General features: G+C 39.3%; 1 non-coding gene across 1 annotated transcript; it reads left to right on the top strand.

Annotated features, from left to right (window-relative positions):
* Positions 1–1,913: 1,913 nt before the first annotated feature.
* On the top strand, positions 1,914–2,017 carry LOC130958511 (small nucleolar RNA R71). Its single transcript, XR_009077628.1, has one exon. It is a non-coding gene; the product is annotated as a small nucleolar RNA R71 (small nucleolar RNA).
* The last annotated feature ends 11,157 nt before the right edge of the window (positions 2,018–13,174 follow it).

The raw sequence follows: 13,174 nt of genomic DNA on the forward strand, positions 1-13,174 counted from the left end.
CGTTTAAACGCCAGTGAGTTCTTCCTCCAGGGTGTGCTGTTTTTATTCCTGTTTTTCATTCTGTTTTTGCTTTTTTAATTGATTTTGTGACTTCTTATGATCATCAACCTACAAAAAACATAAAATAACAAAAGAAAATATATAAAATATAATCATTGGGTTGCCTCCCAACAAGCGCTTCTTTAATGTCAGTAGCTTGACAGAGGGCTCTCATGGAGCCTCACAGATGCTCAGAGCAATGTTGGAACCTCCCAACACCAAACTTAGAGTTTGAATGTGGGGATTCAACACCAAACTTAGAGTTTGGTTGTGGCCTCCCAACACCAAACTTAAAGTTTGACTGTGGGGGCTCTGTTTGTCTCTGAATTGAGAGAAGCTCTTCATGCTTCCTCTCCATGGTGATAGAGGGATATCCTAAAGCCTTAAACACATAGGATTTTTCATTCACTTGAATGATCAGTTCACCTCCATCAACATCAATCACAGCCTTTGCTGTGGCTAGGAAGGGTCTGCCAAGGATGATAGATTCATCCATGCACTTCCCAGTCTCTAGGACTATGAAATCAGTAGGGATGTAATGGTCTTCAACTTTTACCAAAACATTCTCTACAAGTCCATGAGCTTGTTTTCTTGAGTTGTCTGCCATCTCTAATGAGATTCTTGCAGCTTGTACCTCAAAGATCCCTAGCTTCTCCATTACAGAGAGAGGCATGAGGTTTACACTTGACCCTAAGTCACACAGAGCCTTCTTGAAGGTCATGGTGCCTATGGTACAAGGTATTGAAAACTTCCCAGGATCTTGTTTCTTTTGAGGTAATTTCTGCCTAGACAAGTCATCCAGTTCTTTGGTGAGCAAAGGGGGTTCATCCTCCCAAGTCTCATTTCCAAATAACTTGTCATTTAGCTTCATGATTGCTCCAAGATATTTAGCAACTTGCTCTTCAGTGACATACTCATCCTCTTCAGAGGAAGAATACTCATCAGAGCTCATGAAAGACAGAAGTAAGTCCAATGGAATCTCTATGGTCTCATTTTGAGCCTCAGATTCCCATGGTTCCTCATTAGGGAACTCTGTGGAGGTCAGTGCACGCCCATTGAGGCCTTCCTCAGTGGCGTCCACTTCCTCTCTTCCCTCTCTAGATTTGGCCATGGTTATGGCTTTGCACTCTCCTTTTGGATTTTCTTCTGTATTACTTGGGAGAGTACTAGGAGGGAGTTCAGTAACTTTCTTGCTCAGCTGTCCCACTTGTGCCTCCAAATTTCTAATGGAGGACCTTGTTTCAGTCATAAAACTTTGAGTGGTTTTGATTAGATCAGAGACCATGGTTGCTAAGTCAGAGGGGTTCTGCCTAGAATTCTCTGTCTGTTGCTGAGAAGATGATGGAAAAGGCTTGCCATTGCTAAACCTGTTTCTTCCACCATTGTTGTTGTTGAAACCTTGTTGAGGTTTCTCTTGATTCTTCCATGAGAAATTTGGGTGATTTCTCCATGAAGAATTATAGGTGTTTCCATAGGGTTCTCCTAGGTAATTCACCTCTTCCATTGAAGGGTTCTCAGGATCATAGGCTTCTTCCTCAGATGAAGCATCCTTAGTACTGCTTGGTGCATTCTGCATTCCAGACAGACTTTGAGAAATCAAATTGACTTGTTGAGTCAATATTTTGTTCTGAGCCAATATGGCATTCAGAGCATCAATCTCAAGAACTCCTTTTTTCTGATTAGTCCCATTGTTCACAGGATTCCTTTCAGAAGTGTACATGAATTGGTTATTTGCAACCATTTCAATTAGCTCTTGAGCCTCTGTAGGCGTCTTCTTCAGATGAAGAGATCCTCCAGCAGAACTATCCAAAGACATCTTAGATAGTTCAGAGAGACCATCATAGAAAATACCTATGATGCTCCATTCAGAAAGCATGTCAGATGGACACTTTCTGATCAATTGTTTGTATCTTTCCCAAGCTTCATAGAGGGATTCACCATCCTTCTGTCTGAAGGTTTGGACTTCCACTCTAAGCTTACTCAATTTTTGAGGTGGAAAGAACTTTGCCAAGAAGGCATTGACTAGCTTTTCCCAAGAGTCCAGGCTTTCTTTAGGTTGAGAGTCCAACCATATTCTAGCTCTGTCTCTTACAGCAAAAGGGAATAGCATCAGTCTGTAGACCTCAGGGTCAACCCCATTAGTCTTGACTGTGTCACAGATTTGCAAGAATTCAGCTAAAAACTGATGAGGATCTTCCAATGGAAGTCCATGGAACTTGCAATTCTGTTGCATTAGAGAAACTAGTTGAGGCTTAAGCTCAAAGTTGTTTGCTCTAATGGCAGGGATAGAGATGCTTCTCCCATAAAAGTCGGGAGTAGGTGCAGTAAAGTCACCCAGCACCTTCCTTGCATTGTTGGCACTGTTGTTTTCGGCTGCCATGTGTTCTTCTTCTTTGAAGAATTCGGTCAGGTCCTCTAAAGAGAGTTGTGCTTTGGCTTCTCTTAGCTTTCGCTTCAAGGTCCTTTCAGGCTCAGGGTCAGCTTTAACAAGAATGCCTTTGTCTCTGCTCCTGCTCATATGAAAGAGAAGAGAACAAGAAGATGTGGAATCCTCTATGTCACAGTATAGAGATTCCTTGAGGTGTCAGAGGAAAAGAAAAATAGAAGAAAGAAGAAGGAGAAGAATTCGAACTTTAATTAGATGGAGTTCGAATTGTGCATTAAGAAGGAGTGGTACTCCATAAATAGAAGGATGTGAGAAGAGGGGAAGAGAATTTTCGGAAATTAATTTAAGAAGATGTCAAAAACATTATGAAAAATTGATTGATAATTTTTGAAAACTCAAAGTGGAAAAGAAATCAATTGAATTTTGAAAAAGATTTTGAAATTAGAAATTAAAAAGATTTGATTGTAAACTTATTTTGAAAAAGATGTGATTGAGAAGATATTATTTGAAAACAATTTTAAAAAGATATGATTTGAAAACAATTTTAAAAAGATTTGATCTTAAAAATTAATGACTTGCCTAACAATAAAAGATATGATTCAAAAATTAAACCTTCCTCAACAGAAAAGGCAACATACTTGAAATTTTGAATCAAATCATTAATTGTTAGCAAGTATCTTTGAAAAAGGAAAGAAATTGATTTTGAAAACATTTGATTGAAAAGATATGATTTGAAAAAGATTTGATTTTGAAAAACTTTGAAAACTTGAAAAAAAATTTGATTTTGAAAACAAAATCTTCCCCCTAGTGCCATCCTGGCGTTAAACGCCCAGAATGGTATCCATTCTGGCGTTTAACGCCCAAAATGCTACCTTTTTGGGCGTTAAACGCCCAACCAGGTACCCTGGCTGGCGTTTAAACGCCAGTCTGTCCTTCTTCACTGGGTGTTTTGAACGCCCAGCTTTTTCTGTGTAATTCCTCTGCTGCATGTTCTGAATCTTCAGTTCCCTGTACTATTGACTTGAAAATAGAACCAAGATCAAATAAACAAGGCATGCAAGATACCAAACTTAAGATTAGACACTAGACTCAAACAAGAAACATAAACTATTTTTTTGGTTTTTATGATTTTTTTTAAAATTTTTTTGTGCTTTTTTCGAAAATTATATGAAAAAGAAAATAAAGGTTTCAGAATTCTCAATTTGAATTTCCAGGAATCATTGCAATGCTAGTCTAAGACTCCGGTCCAGGAATTAAACATGGCTTCACAGCCAGCCAAGCCTTCAAAGAAAGCTTCGGTCCAAAACACTAGACATGGCCAATGGCCAGCCAAGCCTTAGCAGATCATTGCTCCAATAGCAAGATTGATAGAGATCAACAAGCTATTGTGATGATTAGTTGAAACCTCGGTCCAATAAGATTAGACATGGCTTCACAGCCAGCCAGATTTCAACAGATCATCATGAAACACTAGAATTTATTCTTAAGAACTCTGAAGAAAAAAAAATACCTAATCTAAGCAACAAGATGAACCGTCAGTTGTCCATACACAAACAATCCCCGGCAACGGCGCCAAAAACTTGGTATGCGAAATTGTGATCACTACAACTTCACACAACTAACCAGCAAGTGCACTGGGTCGTCCAAGTAATAAACCTTACGCGAGTAAGGGTCGATCCCACGGAGATTGTTGGTATGAAGCAAGCTATGGTCACCTTGTAAATCTCAGTCAGGCAGACTCAAATGGGTATAGTGATAAACGAATAAAGCATGAAGATAAAGATAGAGATACTTATGTATATCATTGGTGAGAGCTTCAGACAAGCGTATGAAGATGCCTCCCCTTCCGTCTCTCTGCTTTCCTACTGTCTTCATCCAATCCTTCTTACTCCTTTCCATGGCAAGCTCATGTAGGGTTTCACCGTTGTCAGTGGCTACCTCCCATCCTCTCAGTGAAAACGTCGCCTATGCTCTGTCACAGCATGGGTAATCAGCTGTCGGTTCTCGGTCAGGCCGGAATAAAATCCATTGATTATTTTGCGTCTGTCACTAACGCCCCGCCTGCTAGGAGTTTGAAGCACGTCACAGTCATTCAATCATTGAATCCTACTCAGAATACCACAGACAAGGTTAGACCTTCCGGATTCTCTTGAATGCCGCCATCAGTTCTCGCCTATACCACGAAGACTCTGATCTCACGGAATGGCTGGCTCGGTTGTCAGGCGAGCACTCGGTTGTCAGGCGATCAACCATGCATCGTGTATCAGGAATCCAAGAGATAAACACTAGAGCCTTGAATGCTTGTAGAACAGAAGTGGTTGTCAGTCATTTTGTTCATAAGTGAGAATGATGATGAGTGTCACGGATCATCACATTCATCAAGTTGAAGAACAAGTGATATCTTGGACAAAGAACAAGCGGAATTGAATAGAAGAACAATAGTAATTGCATTAATACTCGAGGTACAGCAGAGCTCCACACCTTAATCTATGGTGTGTAGAAACTCCACCGTTGAAAATACATAAGAACAAGGTCTAGGCATGGCCGAATGGCCAGCCTCCCAAAGAGGGTTCAATCATAAGAACATGATCAAAAGATTCCAAAGATCAGAAGATGAAAATACAATAGTAAAAGGTCCTACTTATAGAAAACTAGTAGCCTAAGGTGTACAAAGATGAGTAAATGACATAAAAATCCACTTCCGGGCCCACTTGGTGTGTGCTTGGGCTGAGCAATGAAGCATTTTCGTGTAGAGACTCTTCTTGGAGTTAAACGCCAGCTTTGGTGCTAGTTTGGGCGTTTAACTCCCATTTAGGTGCCAGTTCCGGCGTTTAACGCTGGAATTTCTGAGGGTGACTTTGAACGCCGGTTTGGGCCATCAAATCTTGGGCAAAGTATGGACTATCATATATTGCTGGAAAGCCCAGAATGTCTACTTTCTAACGCCGTTGAGAGCGCGCCAATTGGGCTTCTGTAGCTCCAGAAAATCCACTTCGAGTGCAGGGAGGTCAGAATCCAACAGCATCTGCAGTCCTTTTGAGTCTCTTGATCAGATTTTTGCTCAGATCCCTCAATTTCAGCCAGAAAATACCTGAAATCACAGAAAAACACACAAACTCATAGTAAAGTCCAGAAAAGTGAATTTTAACTAAAAACTAATAAAAATATAACAAAAACTAACTAAAAGATACTAAAAACATACTAAAAACAATGCCAAAAAGGGTACAAATTATCCGCTCATCAGCGTTTAACGCCAGATTGTTAGCATCCTGGGCGTTCAGAAAAATGCCCAGTGACAAAGGACTTCCTGGCGTTTAACGCCAGAAAGAAGCAACAGCTGGGCGTTGAACGCCCAGGAGAAGCAGCATTTGGGCGTTAAACGCCCAAAACATGCAGCATTTGGGCGTTTAACGCCAAGATGGTGGGGAGGAGGTAAAATTCGTTTTTCTTTACATTTTTTCTAAATTTTTATGTTTCAATTCATGATCTCTTGCATAAACATGTTTCAAAATGTCATCCCTCAAATCAAATTAGTTTTCTAAGAACCCTAATTTCTAAAATCCCTTTTTCAAAAATATCAAATATATCTTAATCCATAAAGACAAATTGTTTTCCAATACAATCCAACTCTTTTAAGTTTGTTTTCAAAACTCAATTATCTTTTTAAAATCTTTTTCAAAATTAAAAATTCAGGTTTATCTTTTTAAATATCATTCATATCTTTCTCTTTTTAAACTACATCTTTTTCTTATCATATTTATCTTTTATAAATCATATCTTCTATCTTATCTTTTTTCTTATTTTCGAAATTTCCCACCCCCCTCCCTATATATGGAATTCGGCACCCCTCTCATCATCACCATTCCACACTTGCTCTCCTCCTATCCCTCTCCTTTCTTCTCTTTTGCTTGAGGACAAGCAAAGCTCTAAGTTTGGTGTGTTTATCCGTGATCACAAAAACATACTCATTAAGATCATGGCTCCTAAAGGAAAACAACCCACCCCAAGAGGCAAGAAAGAGAATACTCCAAAGCCACTTTGGAATCAAGGGAAGTTCTTAACTAAAGAACATTCAGACCATTACTACAAAATAATGAGTCACAGATCAGTGATCCCGGAAGTCAAATTTGACCTGAAGGAAGATGAATATCCGGAGATCCAAGAGCGAATTCGAAACAGAAACTGGGAAATCCTAGCCAATCCTGAAACGAAAGTGGGAAGGAACATGGTTCAGGAGTTCTATGCTAATCTATGGCAGACAGACAGGCAAAGAATAATTGGAGCTGCTCTCTATGACCATCGGACCTTAGTCAGAGGAAAGATTGTTCATACCCATCCTGACAAAATCAGGGAAATCTTTAAGCTTCCTCAACTGAAAGATGACCCAGACTCCTTTAATAGGAGAATGATGAGGGTAAATAAAGGCTTGGACAAGATTCTAGAGGATATATGTATCCCTGAAGTCAGGTGGACCACCAGCACGACTGGCATTACAAATCAACTCAAAAGAGAAGATCTCAAACCAGTAGCCAGAGGCTGGCTGGATTTCATTGGGTGTTCCATATTGCCCACCAGCAACTGTTCTGAAGTTACCATTAAAAGAGCAGTGATGATTCACTGCATCATGTTGGGAAAAGAAGTAGAAGTCCATCAACTGATCTCGTGTGAACTATACAAAATAGCAAACAGGAATTCCAAGGATTCCAGATTGGCCTATCCAAGCCTAATTTATATGCTCTACAGAGATGCTGGAGTGAAGATGGGAATAACAGAGTATATCTCAGTTGAAAGGCCAATCACTAGAATATCAATGGACAGACAACAGCTGCAGGATGATCCAATCAAAAGGAGAGCACAGGAAGTCCTCCCAGAACTTCCTCAATTCGAATATTGGGAACATATTGAAGCATCTATCTCCAAATTGCAAGAAGCTATGGACCAAATAAAGGAAGAACAGAACAATCAAAGTAGAATGCTTTGCAAACTGCTTAAGGAACAAGAAGAGCAAGGGCGTGATCTAAGGGAGCTGAAGCGCCAGAAATTAATCCTTGAAAAGCACCCCACAGATTAGAGGAACATCTACTTCTCAAAACACAGGTTGTTGAGTTCTAATTTTAGCTTTAACTCTGTGATAGTGTTATTATAGAAATTTACCTTAGGAGATATATATAGTAGTAGTAGTAGTAATTAGTATATCTATTCTAATTTTATTTCTAATTAAGTTATAATTTATTTTTCTCATCATCATCAGGCATGAATAAAATAGTAGATAATTAGAATAAAGAAGTAATTTATTTTTTTCGAGTTCTTAATAATAAAAATTATAATCAACTATATGTGGTGGCAATACTTTTTGTTCTCTGAATGAATGCTTGAACAGTGCATAATTTTTATCTTGAATTTTATGAATATTGGCTCCTGAAAGAATGAGGAACACGAAAAATACTATTGATGATCTGAAAAATTATGAATTTGATTCTTGAAGCAAGAAAAAACAGTGAAAAAAAGAAAAAAAATTTTACAAGAAATCATTGGATTAAAAAGAGGATCTAAGGCTTTGAGCATCAGTGGATAGGAGGGCCCAAGGAAGTAGTTCCAGGCCTAAGCGGCTAAATCAAGCTGTCCCTAACCATGTGCTTGTGGCATGCAGGTTCAAGTGAAAAGCTTGAGACTGAGTGGTTAAAGTCGTGATCCAAAGCAAAGGAGTGTGCTTAAGAGCTCTGGACACCTCTAACTGGGGACTCTAGCAAAGCTGAGTCACAATTTGAAAAAGTTCACCCAGTCATGTGTATGTGGCATTTATGTATCCGGTGGTAATACTGGAAAACAAAGTGCTTAGGGCCACGGCCAAGACTCATAAAAGTAGCTGTGTTCAAGAATCAACATACTTAACTAGGAAAATCAATAATACTATCTGAATTCTGAGTTCCTATGGATGCCAATCATTCTGAATTTCAAAGGATAAAGTGAGATGCCAAAACTGTTTGGAAGCAAAAAGCTACTAGCCCCGCTCATCTAATTAGAATCTAAGCTTCACTTAAAACTCTGAGATCTTATTGCTTCTTGATTTCTTTTTATCCTCTTTTATTCATCTAGTTGCTTGGGGACAAGCAACAGTTTAAGTTTGGTGTTGTGATGAGCGGATATTTTATACGCTTTTTGGGGGTAATTTCATGTAGATTTTAGCATGTTTTAATTAGTTTTTAGTAGAATATTATTAGTTTTTAGGCAAAAATCATATTTCTGGATTTTACTATGAGTTTGTGTGTTTTTCTGTGATTTCAGGTATTTTCTGACTGAAATTGAGGGAGCTGAGCAAAAATCTGAGTTAGGCTGAAAAAGGACTGCTGATGCTATTGGATTCTGACCTCCTTGCACTCGAAATGGATTTTCTGGAGCTACAGAAGTCCAATTAGCACGCTATCAATGGCTTTGGAAAGTAGACATCCAGGGCTTTCCAGCAATATATAATAGTCCATACTTTGCGCGAAGATAGACGACGTAACTTGGCGTTGAACGCCAAGTACATGCTGCTGTTTGGAGTTAAACGCCAGAAACACGTCATGATCCGGAGTTGAACGCCCAAAACACGTTATAACTTGGAGTTCAACTCCAAGAAAAGCCTCAGCTCATGGATAGCTTTAGTCTCAGCCCCAGCACACACCAAGTGGGCCCCAGAAGTGGATTTTTGTACCAATTACCTTAGTTTACTCATTTTCTGTAAACCTAGGTTACTAGTTTACTATTTAAACAACTTTTAGAGACTTATCTTGTACCTCATGACATTTTTAGATCTGAACTTTATACGCTTTGACGGCATGAGTCTCTAAACTCCATTGTTGGGGGTGAGGAGCTCTGCAGCGTCTCGATGAATTAATGCAATTGTTTCTATTTCTCCACTCAAACATTTGTATGCTCGTATCTAAGATGTTTATTCGTGCTTAATTATAGAGAAGGTGATGATCCGTGACACTCATCACCTTCCTCAACTCATGAACGCGTGCCTGACAAACACCTCCGTTCTACATCAGATTGAATGAGCTTCTCTTAGATTCTTTAATCAGAATCTTCGCGGTATAAGCTAGAATTGATGGCGGCCATTCTTGAGGATCCGGAAAGTCTAAACCTTATCTGTGGTATTCCGAGTAGGATTCCGGGATTGAATGACTGTGACGAGCTTCAAACTCGCGATTGCTGGGCGTGATGACAAACGCAAAAGGATCAATGGATCCTATTCCAACATGATCGAGAACCAACAGCTGATTAGCCGTGCTGTGACAGAGCATCTGGACCGTTTTCACTGAGAGGATGGGAGGTAGCCACTGACAATGGTGACACCCTACATACAGCTTGCCGTAGACATGCTTTACAAACAATTGAGTTGAATACTACATTGCAGAAATTCAGAGGACAAAGCATCTCCAAAACTCCAACATATTTCCCATTACTGCACAACAAGTAACGATTTTATTCTCTTTTATTTTTCCAATCTAATAATTCCAACTGATAATTTTAATTAATATCCTGACTAAGAATAATAAAATAAACATAGCTTGCTTCAAACCAATAATCTCCGTGGGATCGACCCTTACTCACGTAAGGTATTACTTGGACGACCCAGTGCACTTGTTGGTTAGTTGTACGGATTGCAAATTCGTGCACCAGCGTACAACACACGTACGCGTCCATGGGGTTTTGCGCGATCCACGTGTATGCTTCTAGTGCGTGCGCGCGTCCATGGGCTTATCCCAATCTTTGACTTTTCATGATTTCTCCACTTTGCATGCTCTCTCTTCACTCCTTTGATCCATTCCTAGCCCTTTTCATTCTGAAATCACTAGCAAACATATCAAGGCATCTAGTGGAATCAAAGGAAGATTAAAATTATCAAATCAAGGGTCCAAAAGCATGTTTTCACATTTGAGCACAAATTGAGACAATCATGAAACTATGCTATTTTATTGAATAAATGTGAGAAAAGGTTAACAAAATGCTCTAAATTCAACACAAGATAAACCCTAAAAACGGGGTTTATCAACCTCCCTACACTTAAACCTTAGCATGTCCTCATGCTAAACCAAGAAGGAGGTAAAGGATATGACATTTATTCAATGCAACTAAACTATATGCAAACTATCTAAATGCAACTATCTATATGAATGCAAATGCTTGGTCAAAACAAATCGACTTCCAAGGGAACATATGAGAGCATAAGGGCCAAAGCAATAGGAGCTAAACTAAATCAAACCCACAATTGTATTGAACTATCAAAAAGATTTACAAACTTGCAAGAATAAGAATGATTATGGTGAAAACATGTAATTGAGCAATCGAACCCTCACCGGATGTGTATCCGCTCTAGTCACTCAAGTGTTTAGGGGTTGATTCACTCAATTCTCCCCTAATCATGCTTTTCCAAAATTTGTTCTTCATCTAACAATCAACAATCATTCAATGCATGCATACAAATATCATGAGGTCTTTTCATAGGTTGTAATGGGGCTAGGGTCAAGGTAGGATGTATATTTGGTTAAGTGGACTTGAAATTTGAATCTTTGATCAACTTAAGCTTCCCACCTAACATATGACAACCTATACAGTTAAGTGCTAACCTAACTACCCATTCTTCGCTTTTTCACATACTCATGCATTTTCTTTTTCATTTTACAACACCTATGTGTTGATCTTTATTGAGCTTTACTTTGGGGCATTTTGTCTCCTTTTTATTGCTTTTTTCCTTTTTTTTTCTTCTTCTATTCCTTTTTTTTCTTTTCCACTTTTTCTTTTTGTTTTCCTCATATTTTTTTTCTTTCAAACTATATACAAGAACATCAATGCATATGGTCTATACATTTAATCAATACATGAGTGTGCACCTAATTTCCAAATATAAAATATAAAACACCCTTTTATCCCAACCAATGTTCTTAAATCTCCCCAAACTTGAATAATAAGCACTCTCACTAGCCTAAGCTAACCAAAGATCCAAACAAGGGACATTTATTGTTTTTTGCTTTAGGCTTGTAATGTGCTAAAATAAGGAACAATTGGGTTAAGCGTAGGCTCAAAATTGGCTAACAATGGAGAGTAAAAGGTAGGCTATTTGGATAAGTGCTAACGAAGTAATGGCCTCAATCATATAAATGCATGAATACAAGGAATAATTGGACATATAGAATTAAACAAATCAAGGATCACAATCATAGAGAGAGAACAATTTGCACACAAGAAGGAAAATAAGTGGTTATAAGATGTAACTACACCATTAGGCTCAAATCTCACAAGCTTGTGTTCTTAGCTCAAAACATGCTTCACAAAGTATAAAATTCAAGCAAGTTCCACAAAAATTTTCAATCAATTGGGGTGGTGCCCTATAGATAAATCCCTTGGAAAATTCCATCATTTTGACCAAGCTTATTAATGCAATGTTGTGATTGAGAAAATTTAAAATTTCCTTAGTTTACCCCCTTTTTCAATCAAAACAAATTTCTTTTATGCAAAAAGGGTTCAACTAGGTCTCAACAATCCAAATATTTTTCTAATCACAACCAAAAAGGCTAAAACAACTATATAAAGCAAAAGTGCAAATATAAAGCAAAAGTGTAAAACCAACAAGCTAAACAAAAGTATCCATAATACTAATATCTACAATGATCCAAAAAGTGCAAAGTAAAGCAAAATAACATAAACTAGGAGATAATTGTCTGGAAATGTTCACCCAAAATAAAGCTATCCACCGACGGTGACATCCCCACACTTAGAATGAAGCATCGTCCTCAATACTACTGGTCGGGCTCATGGTGAGGGTCAACGGTCGCATATGGCTACTGGGTCTCAGGCTGTGGCTCCTCAGGGGGCTACTGTGTCTCCGGGGTAGCCTATGTCTGCGGAGGTGCCTCTGGTTGAGCCTGCTTCGCCTCGTGCTCCTCCTTGTCAGATGCAGAAGAGTCAGGAAGAGTGGGCAACTCAATGCCCAGTGCCATGATCATTTGATCCACTCTATCCAGGCGTCGCATAATGTGGCGCTCACTGTGCTCCATGAAGCAGAACAGACACTGAACAAGTAGATATGTCGGTTGGGGTGTTGGTGGTGGTGCTAAGGGTGCTGCTGGTGCTGAAGGTCCTGCTGCAGCTGATGAAGAGAAGGGTTTAGCTGGTGCTGCTCTGGCTCGTGCTCTAGATGCCGCCAGGATGGAGGCTTCTTGTGTACCCACGTACCCCACGGAATATCATCCTCCTTGCCGTCGTCTGGGGGTAGTGGTGACACATCATCGTCTCTCCATGGAGCACCGGCTAACTGAATCATCCTAGTAACTAATGTGGGAAATGGTAGTATGCCACGGACATGTGCTCGCCACATGTATCTCCTGATCAACCGGGGGAAGTATACCTCCTTCTCCTCCATAACACAACCGATCAGGACGAGCATGTTCATCAGAATCTCAGTAAAATGGGTAGTAGACATGACATATGTGGCAAAGATCTACTGCCAAATCCTAGCCTCTCTCGATAAGTGAGCAAACAACATCCCGTTGGGGTTCTTATTATCAGCATCCATCACCCAAGTGGCACCTGGAGTGGCAATAACACATCTCAAAGCCTCGTAATCAAAGGTCATACAATACATCGCCACCTTGATAAACCACTATTTTATGGTTTATCTTGTGCTCAATTGAGTGGATTTTATCAACTCTTTACCCACTTATTCATACTATTTGCATGTTTTACATTTCCCTTCCTAATTATGTG

Source organism: Arachis stenosperma, chromosome 10 (genome assembly GCF_014773155.1).
Source record: "Arachis stenosperma cultivar V10309 chromosome 10, arast.V10309.gnm1.PFL2, whole genome shotgun sequence".
NCBI classification, from domain to species: Eukaryota; Viridiplantae; Streptophyta; class Magnoliopsida; order Fabales; family Fabaceae; genus Arachis; species Arachis stenosperma.